The sequence below is a fragment of the Mobula birostris genome, chromosome 22, assembly GCF_030028105.1.
Source record: "Mobula birostris isolate sMobBir1 chromosome 22, sMobBir1.hap1, whole genome shotgun sequence".
NCBI classification, from domain to species: domain Eukaryota; kingdom Metazoa; phylum Chordata; class Chondrichthyes; order Myliobatiformes; family Myliobatidae; genus Mobula; species Mobula birostris.
Window position 1 is genome coordinate 27,237,595 of NC_092391.1, and position 8,936 is coordinate 27,246,530.

The window sequence follows — 8,936 nt, forward strand, 5'->3', positions numbered from 1 at the left end:
GCCTCGTCCTTGCCTAGTTCTGGGGTCCGAGCCAGAGGCAAGACCCAGGTACTGGGTCCTTGTCCAGTCTCTGGCTCGGAGTCCAAGCCCGGGCTCCTAGCTCTCTTGTCCAGTCCTGTTCCTGGTTTTCCTGTCCATGTCCTTGCCATCGCCCTGTATCCTAGTCCTGTCCCTAGTACTTCAGTGTCTGTATCTTGCACTTGGGTCCATTCCCAGCCACCACCATTTGACATAAGGACCATCAACCAAAGTATGAAATACTTTGCCAACTGTACGTCCACAGCTCTGCGTGCTAGAGGACTCCAAGCATTTTCAACCACCTCAGGAAAGGAATTTCTCCTCATTTTAGCATAGCTGGCCAAACTTTCACCTTGAAAATCTAACCTCAACATCTATTGCCAAGTCCTTTTTCACACATTTCTGCCAGGTCATCTTATTCTTTAGTAAATGGTCAGGGTTACTTTACCCAAGCTTTCTTCTGAGGAACATTTTCTTGCCCCAACAATCCCTCCTTCAAAGGTTTTAAAGGTATCAAAGGTACATTTAATGCCAGAGAAATGTTTACAATATACAATATACATCCTGAAATTCTTTTTCTTCGCAACCATTCACGAAAACAGAGGAGTGCCCCCAAAGAATGGATGACAGTTAAATGTTAGAACCCCAAAGTCCCCCCAAGCTCCCCTCCCTCCTGCGCGTAAACAGCAGCAAAGCAACAATTCCCCCCCCACCAGCAAAAAAAAATTAAATTAAATAATACAACTTTAATACAACTCCTCTGATTCTTCCTCATATACTGGAGACCAAAACAGGATATGATTTTGCCTGACACCCATCACCAATTAAACCATGAGCAAATGTGTTACACTGTATTTCGAGCAACAGCAGACTGTCCACCAGTCAATCACGACAACGTTCTGTCCTGGTAACAGGAGTTTCTCCATCAGATACTTTCAGTTTAAGTCCTGCATAGCTGGCTACAGAGTAACTCCTAGTGACAGTATAGATAGAAAACAACATAAAACCAACCATCAGTGGCATTCTGAAAATAGAAAAGCATTGTGTTCAATGGTTTCAATTAGTATCAGAGAATGTATACAATATACAACATGAAACTCTTACTCTCCACTGACAACCATGAATCAGGAAAACCCAAAGGAATGAATGACAGAAAAAAATGTAAAAACCCCAAAGCCCCCACCCCCTCCCATACACAAGCAACAGCAAAAACGTCAACCCTCATCCCTCTTATCTCAATAGAAACCATTAGCACTCACCCCTCTTATCCCAGCAGAAAGCATCAACACTTACCACTCCTTTCCCACAGAAAGCATCAACCTTCCCCTCTTATCCCATTAGAAATCATCAACCCTCCCCCTCTTATCCCAATAGAAATCATCAGCCCTCCCCCTCTTATCCCAATAGAAATCATCAACCCTCCCCCTCTTATCCCAATATAAATCATCAACACTCCCCTCTTATCCCAATAGAAATCATCAACCCTCCCCCTCTTATCCCAATAGAAATCATCAGCCCTCCCCCTTATCCCAGTAGAAATCATCAACCCTCCCCTCTTATCCCAATAGAAATCATCAGCCCTCCCCCTTATCCCAGTAGAAATCATCAACCCTCCCCCTCTTATCCCAATAGAAATCATCAACCCTCCCCCTATCCCACTAGAAATCAACCCTCCCCTCTTATCCCAATAGAAATCATCAACCCTCCCCTCCTCTTATCCCAATAGAAATCATCAACCCTCCCCCTCTTAGCCCAATAGAGAATATCAGCCCACCCCCCCCTTATCCCAATAGAAATCATCAACCCTCCCTCCCTTATACCAATAGAAAGCATCAGCTTCTATGAGGCTTCTATTTCTTTAATTCTTAAAAAAGATAAAGATCCTACTGACTGTGCTTCATATAGACCTATTTCATTACTGAATGTCGATACTAAGATTCTGTCAAAGATAATGGCCAATCGGTTGGAGAATATTTTGGGTAAAATTATCTTTAAAGATCAAACAGGCTTTATAAAGGGTCGTTATTCCTTTTCAAATGTTCGGAGACTATTTAACATTATATATTCATCCTCTTTTAAAACTCCACAATGTGTTGTATCTTTGGATGCTGAAAAAGCATTTGATCGAGTCAAATGGAAATATTTATTTAATGTTTTAGAGAAATTTGGCTTTGGTGCTAATTTTAATAATTGGATTAAAATAATATATCAAGCTCCTATTGCTACTGTTGTCACTAACAATTGTAGGTCTCCTTTTTTTCAGCTTTCACAGGGGACAAGGCAAGGCTGTCCATTAAGTCCTTTGTTATTTAATTTAATATTAGAACCCCTTGCTATTGCTCTTCATGAGGCTAAAAATATCCATGGGATTTTTGTGAATGAGACCATGCATAAGATCACTCTCTATGCTGACGTTTATATTGGTTTATATATCTAATCCTGACGAATCTGTTCCTGCCTTGCTAAAATTATTCAATGAATTTGGAGATTTTTCAGGGTATAAAATAACTTTCAGTAAAAGTGAACTGTTTCCTTTAAATGATTCTGTCTCTATATATGATAATACTCCTTTTAAAGTCACAGATTCTTTTAGATATTTAGGTATTATAATTACTAAAAAATATAAGGATCTTTATAAATCCAAATTTGTTCCTTTAGTAGACTCTATGAAGTATTTATTTAGTAGATGGAGTCCACTTACATTTTCACTTGTTGGTGGTATTCATATAGTTAAAATGATGATTTTTCCAAAACGTTTATATTTATTTCAGAATATCCCTGTTTTTTTTTGACTAGGAAGTTTTTTGATCGGATTGATTCTATTATTTTATCTTTTATTTGGAATAATAAAAGACCAAGAATTAGTAAATGTCACTTACAAAAATTGAAAAAGGATGGAGGTCTTGTTTTGCCTAATCTAAGAATGTATTATTGGGCTGTTAATGTGCGATACATGTCCTTTTAGTTATATTGGTTTGATAAGAGTGATCGGCCAATTTGGGTAGACCTGGAACTGAAAGTTGTAAAACAGTTTTATTTAACCTCGTTATTGGGAGCTGCTTTACCTAGACATTTAGCTAAAGTTGTTAATTTAAACCTATATCCTGTGATAAAGTATTCTTTACAAATTTGGTTCCAGTTCCACAATTTTTTTAATCTTAAAAATTTAAACTTTGTAGATTAATTTATCAAAATTACTTTCTTAAGCCTTCTTTGAGTGATCCAATTTTTTTTTTAACTTTGGAAAAATAAAGGTATTAATTATTTTTTGGATTTATTTAAAGAAGATAGATTGATGTCTTTTGAACAATGGATAAATATTCTCTTTCATACTCACACTTTCTGCAATACCTTCAAGTTAGACATTTTTTACAAAAATATTTAAGTAACTTTCCTTACATATTGGAGGCTGACCTGTTAGATACTGTTATGAGTATGAACCCTTTGATCAAGGGTTCTATTGGAAGAATTTATAATTTATTATTACAATGGGATAAGCGTCCTTTATCTAAGGTTAAACAGGATTGGGAAAAGGAACTCAATTTGACTTTTATGACGGAGGATTGGACGTGGATTTTGAAGTTGGTTAGCTCTTCTTCTAATTCTGCTAGCCATTCACTGATTCAGTTTAAAATTGTACATCATTATCATTTGACGAAGGAGAGACTTTCTAAAATATTTTCTAATGTTGATAGTTGTTGTGATAGATGTAAAACTGAGATAGCTACACTGACACATATGTTTTGGTCTTGTTCTATATTGGAACAGTTCTGGAAGTCAGTTTTTTCAACAATTTATAAATCACTTAAAATTGATCTACAACCTAATAAATTAACTGTGCTTTTTGGAATAATTCCTCAAAATATTCATGGTATTTCTGTGTCTGGCCAACATGTTATTGCATTTGTTACATTGATAGCTAGGAGGGCCATTTTGTTGAAGTGGAAGGATACATCAGCTCCCACTTTGTCACAATGGTTCTCTCAAGTGATGCTATGTCTTAGTTTGGAGAAAATTAGAAGTCGAACCTTTGAGCCTTTATTTGATTTTGAGAAAAGATGGGGCTCATTTGCTCATTATTATCATTTGAGCTAATTGATCGATTCTTTCCATGATCTAATTGTAAATTTTTTGATATATTTTCTTTTCTTGCTGGCGGTTTGATGTTTATTTTTAGAAGCTTTTCGTATGACGCGTGGCTCCGGGGTTGTACACCTAATGGGTTTTATTCCCCACTTTTTCTGCTTAGTAGGTTTTTTTTTGTTATCACAAATTGTTTTTCAATCTTTAAGATTATGTCTTTTTTGAGACATTGTAAGTGTTGTTACTTCAATGTACTCGTGTTATTTCTTTTGTATAATATAACAATAAAGAAAGAAAGCCTCAGCCCTCCCCCTCTTATCCCAATAGAAATCATCACCATTCCCCACTTATCCCAATAGAAATCATCAGCATTCCCCGCTTATCCCAATAGAAATCATCAACCCTCCCCCCTCCTATCCAGATAGAAATCATCAGTATTCCCCCATTTATCCCAGTAGTAATCATCAACCCTCCCCCCCAACCCAATAGAATTCATCAACCCTCCCCCTCTTATCCCAATAGAAATTATCACCCTCCCCCTCTTATCCCATTAGAAATCATCAACTCTCCCCCATCCCAGTAGAAATAATCAACCCTCCCCCTCTTATCCCAGTAGAAATCATCAACCCTCCCCCATCTTATCCCAATAGAATTCATCAACCCTCCCCCCTCTTATCCCAATAGAAATCATCACCCCTCCCCCTCTTATCCCATTAGAAATCATCAACTCTCCGCCCATCCCAGTAGAAATAATCAACCCTCCCCCTCTTATCCCAGTAGAAATCATCAACCCTCCCCCATCTTATCCCAATAGAATTCATCAACCCTCCCCCCTCTTATCCCAATAGAAATCATCAACCCTCCCCCCTCTTATCCCAAAAGAAATCATCAGCACTCCCCCCTCATCGCAACAGAAAACATCAGCCCTCCCACCACCCACCATGCAAGCAACAGCAAAGCCCCCAAAGGGAGACCATGGTCCACCACAATCCATCAAAAGCCACCGTTCGTCCCAACAGGTGGACGTGCTACAGGCTGTCTTTCCCTCTCTTACCCTGGGGATATCTCCCCTTCCACAGCAAGAGGGGAGACAAACAGATCACCGTTTCAATGTTACAGTCTGAAGTGCCCACTTTTATTTTGAGTTCCAAGCGCCCCACCTCGATTCGAGAATCAGCAGCAAACCCACACTCACCATTGAGTGATAGAGAGAGAGACAGCAATTGCCCAAACTTCTGACAGCAGACGCCATTTCATTTCCTCTTCAGTCAGCTCTGGAACACCTGAGCAATGAAGGTGCTTACATCAGGATGTTCCTCATTGATATTCAACACTATCTTCCCTTCAAAACTTACCACTAGGCACCGAGATCTGGGCCTCGGTAAATGGGTCCTCAATTTTTTCTCCGTCAGACCTTACTTAGTTTGGATTAGCAACATCTCCTTCACTCCCTGCATCAGCACAGCTGCACTGCGGGGCTGTGTGCTTTGCCCTCTGCTTTACTCACCTTATACTTAATGATGCGTGGCTAAGCACTGCTCCAAGTCCATACTGAGGAGCTGACGACACCATTGTTTTTGGTCGAAGCAGAGGTTCTGACAAATCAGCACATAGGAGGGAGACAATAAATGGTACCACAACAACGGCCTCTCACTCAGCGTCAGCGAACGCAAAGAGTTGATTATTGACTACAGGAGGAGGAAGCCAGAGGTTCGTGAGCCAGTCATCATTGGGAGAAAAGAGGTGGAGAGAGTCAGAAGCTTTAAATTCCTTGGAATTAACATATCAGAGGGTCTGTCCAGGGCAAAGCACGGAGGGGTCATCACAGGCACAACAGCGCTTCTAGTTTCTTAGAAGTTTTGCAGATTCAGCATGTCATCAAAACCTTTGACAAACTTCTATAGATATACAGTGCAGAGTATCCTAACTGGTTGCATCACAGCCTGGTGTGGAGACACCAACGCCCAGGGGTGGAAAAGGCTACATAAAGTGGTGAATACATCCCAGTCGATCACAGGCAAAGCCCTTCCCACCACTGAGCACATTTACAAGGAGCGCTGTCACAAGAAAGCAGCATCTCTCCTCAGAGACCACCACCTTCCAGGCCATGCCTTCTTCTCATTAAGGGTTAGAAGGTCCAGAAACCTTGAGTCTCATACCCTGGGTTCACAAACAGCAATTATCAAACAACCATCAGGCTCCTGAACCGGTGTGGATAACTTCATTCACCGATTCTACGACCTACTTTCAAGGACTCTTTCCAACTCTTGTTGTCAGGAGTGTTTCTATTTGCTCAGTTTGTCTTCTTTTGCACATTGGCTGTTTACGTGCAGCTCTTTAGTAAATTCTATTGTATTTCTTTTGCCATGGTAAAATAACTCTCAAGGTAGTATATGGGATTGTGCGTGTACTTCAACAATAAATGTACTTTTGAACTTCGAAAATAGAAATTTGCTGATTGCATTACTGGAAAGCAGGGTTGTGAAATGTTGGGAGGTTTCAGAAACAATTCGTAGCCAAGGGCAGCATTTCTCATTTTGCATCATCCACGTGGATTAAGAAACCTGAAAATCAGCAGCATTTTTTCTTGATGAGCATGAGAAAGGGAAATGATATGATGAAGTGATTGGATTGGCAGGAGTTGTTTTTCCCTTTGGGAGGTTGAGGCTGAGAGGTCCCTGATAATGACAGACAAATCCATAGGAGCAATAATCTTTTTATTTTACTTCTTGCCTGGTGGTGACAATAGGACAGAGGTTTGAGGTGGGAGATTGGAAGTTTAGAGGGCTGGAGAGGAATTTATTTTTTACACAAAGAGTGACTGGAATCCGGAATGTACTGCCCGAAGAAGTGGTAGAAGCAGATAGTCTCACACTTAAAGAAGCATCTGGACAGGCAAGGCACCACAGTGTTATAGACCTAACTCAAATAAATGGGGACTTGTCAATGTGGGGTGGAGAGCAAGTCTGTAAAGCTGGTGGGAGTAAATGATGTTGGGAATGGAGAGGGTGGAACGCCATTCCCTCTTCTTTTCCCAACCATGATTCCCCTCTCCCTGCCCCCTTCCCACTCTCAGTCCACAATGAGGACCCATATCAGATTCAGGTTTATCATCACTCACATGTATCATAAAATTTGTTTTCTTTTGTAGCAGCTGTACGGTGCAATACATAAATTTACTCCAGTACTGTGCAAAGGTCTGAGGCACCCCAGCTATATGTGTCAAAGAGCTTTGCACAGTCCTGTCAGCATTGGAACAGTGGGCCAAAGGACCTGATTTTTTGCTCTGTTACCCTGTGACCAAATTCTCAGAATCAGGTTTATTATCACTGGCATGTGACGTGAAATTTGTTAACCTAACAGCAGCAGTTCAATGCAATACATAATCTAGTAGAGAGAGAAAAAAAATAAAATAAAACATAATAATAAACAAGTAAATCAATTACGTATATTGAATAGATTTTTTAAATGAGCAAAAACAGAAAACTGTATATTGAAAAAAGTGAGGTAGCATCCACAGCTTCAAAGTCCAATCAGGAATCGGATGACGGAGGGGAAGAAGCTGTTCCTGAATCGCTGAGTGTGTGCCTTCGGCTTCTGTACTTCCTACCTGACGGTAACAGTGGGAAAAGGGCATGCCCTGGGTGCTGGAAGTCCTTAATAATGGACGCTACCTTTCTGAGACACCGCTCCCTAAAGATATCCTGAGTACTTTGTAGTCTAGTACCCAAGATGGAGCCGACTAGATTTATAACGTTCTGCAGCTTCTTTCGGTCCTGTGCAGTAGCCCCTCCATACCAGACAGTGATGCAGCCTGTCAGAATGTTCTCCACGGTGCAACTATAGAAGTTTTGAGTGTATTTGTTGACATGCCAAATCTCTTCAAACTCCTAATAAAGAATAGCCGCTGTTTTCCTTCTTTATAACTACATTGATATGTTGGGTCCAGGTTAAATCCTCAGAGATTGTGACACCCAGGATCTTGAAACTGCTCACTCTCTCCACTTCTGATCCCTCTATGAGGATTGGTATGTGTTCCTTCATCTTACCCTTCCTGAATTCCACAATCAGCTCTTTCGTCTTACTGACGTTGAGTACCAGGTTGTTGCTGTAGCACCACTCCACTAGTTGGCATATCTCACTCCTGTATGCCCTCTCGTAATCACCTGAGATTCTACCAACAATGGTTGTATCGTCAGCAAATTTATAGATGGTATTTGAGCTATGCCTAGCCACACAGTCATGTCTATACAGGGAGTAGAGCAGTGGGCTAAGCACACACCCCTGAGGTGCGCCAGTGTTGATCGTCAGCGAAGAGGAGATGTTATCACCAATCCGCACAGACTATGGTCTTCCGGTTAGGAAGGTGAGGATCCAATTACAGAGGGAGGTACAGAGGCCCAGGTTCTGCAACTTCTGAATCAGGATTGTGGGAATGATGGTATTAAATGCTGAGCTATAGTCGATGAGCAGCATCCTGACATAGGTGTTTGTGTTGTCCAGGTGGTCTAAAGCCGTGTGGAGAGCCATTGAGATTGCCTCTGCCATTGACCTAATATATCGATAGGCAAATTGCAATGGGTCCAGGTCCTTACTGAGGCAGGAGTTCAGTCTAGTCAAAACCAACCTCTTAAAGCCAACCCTCATCACTGTCAATGTGAGTGCTACCGGGCGATAGTCATTAAGGCAGCCCACATTATTCTTCTTAGGTACTGGTATAATTGTTGCCTTTTTGAAGTAAGTGGGAACTTCTGTCTGTAGCAGTGAGAGGTTGAAAATGTCCTTGAGTACTCCCGCTCACTCCCTATTTGGGCAAGACTCACCATGCATGCCAG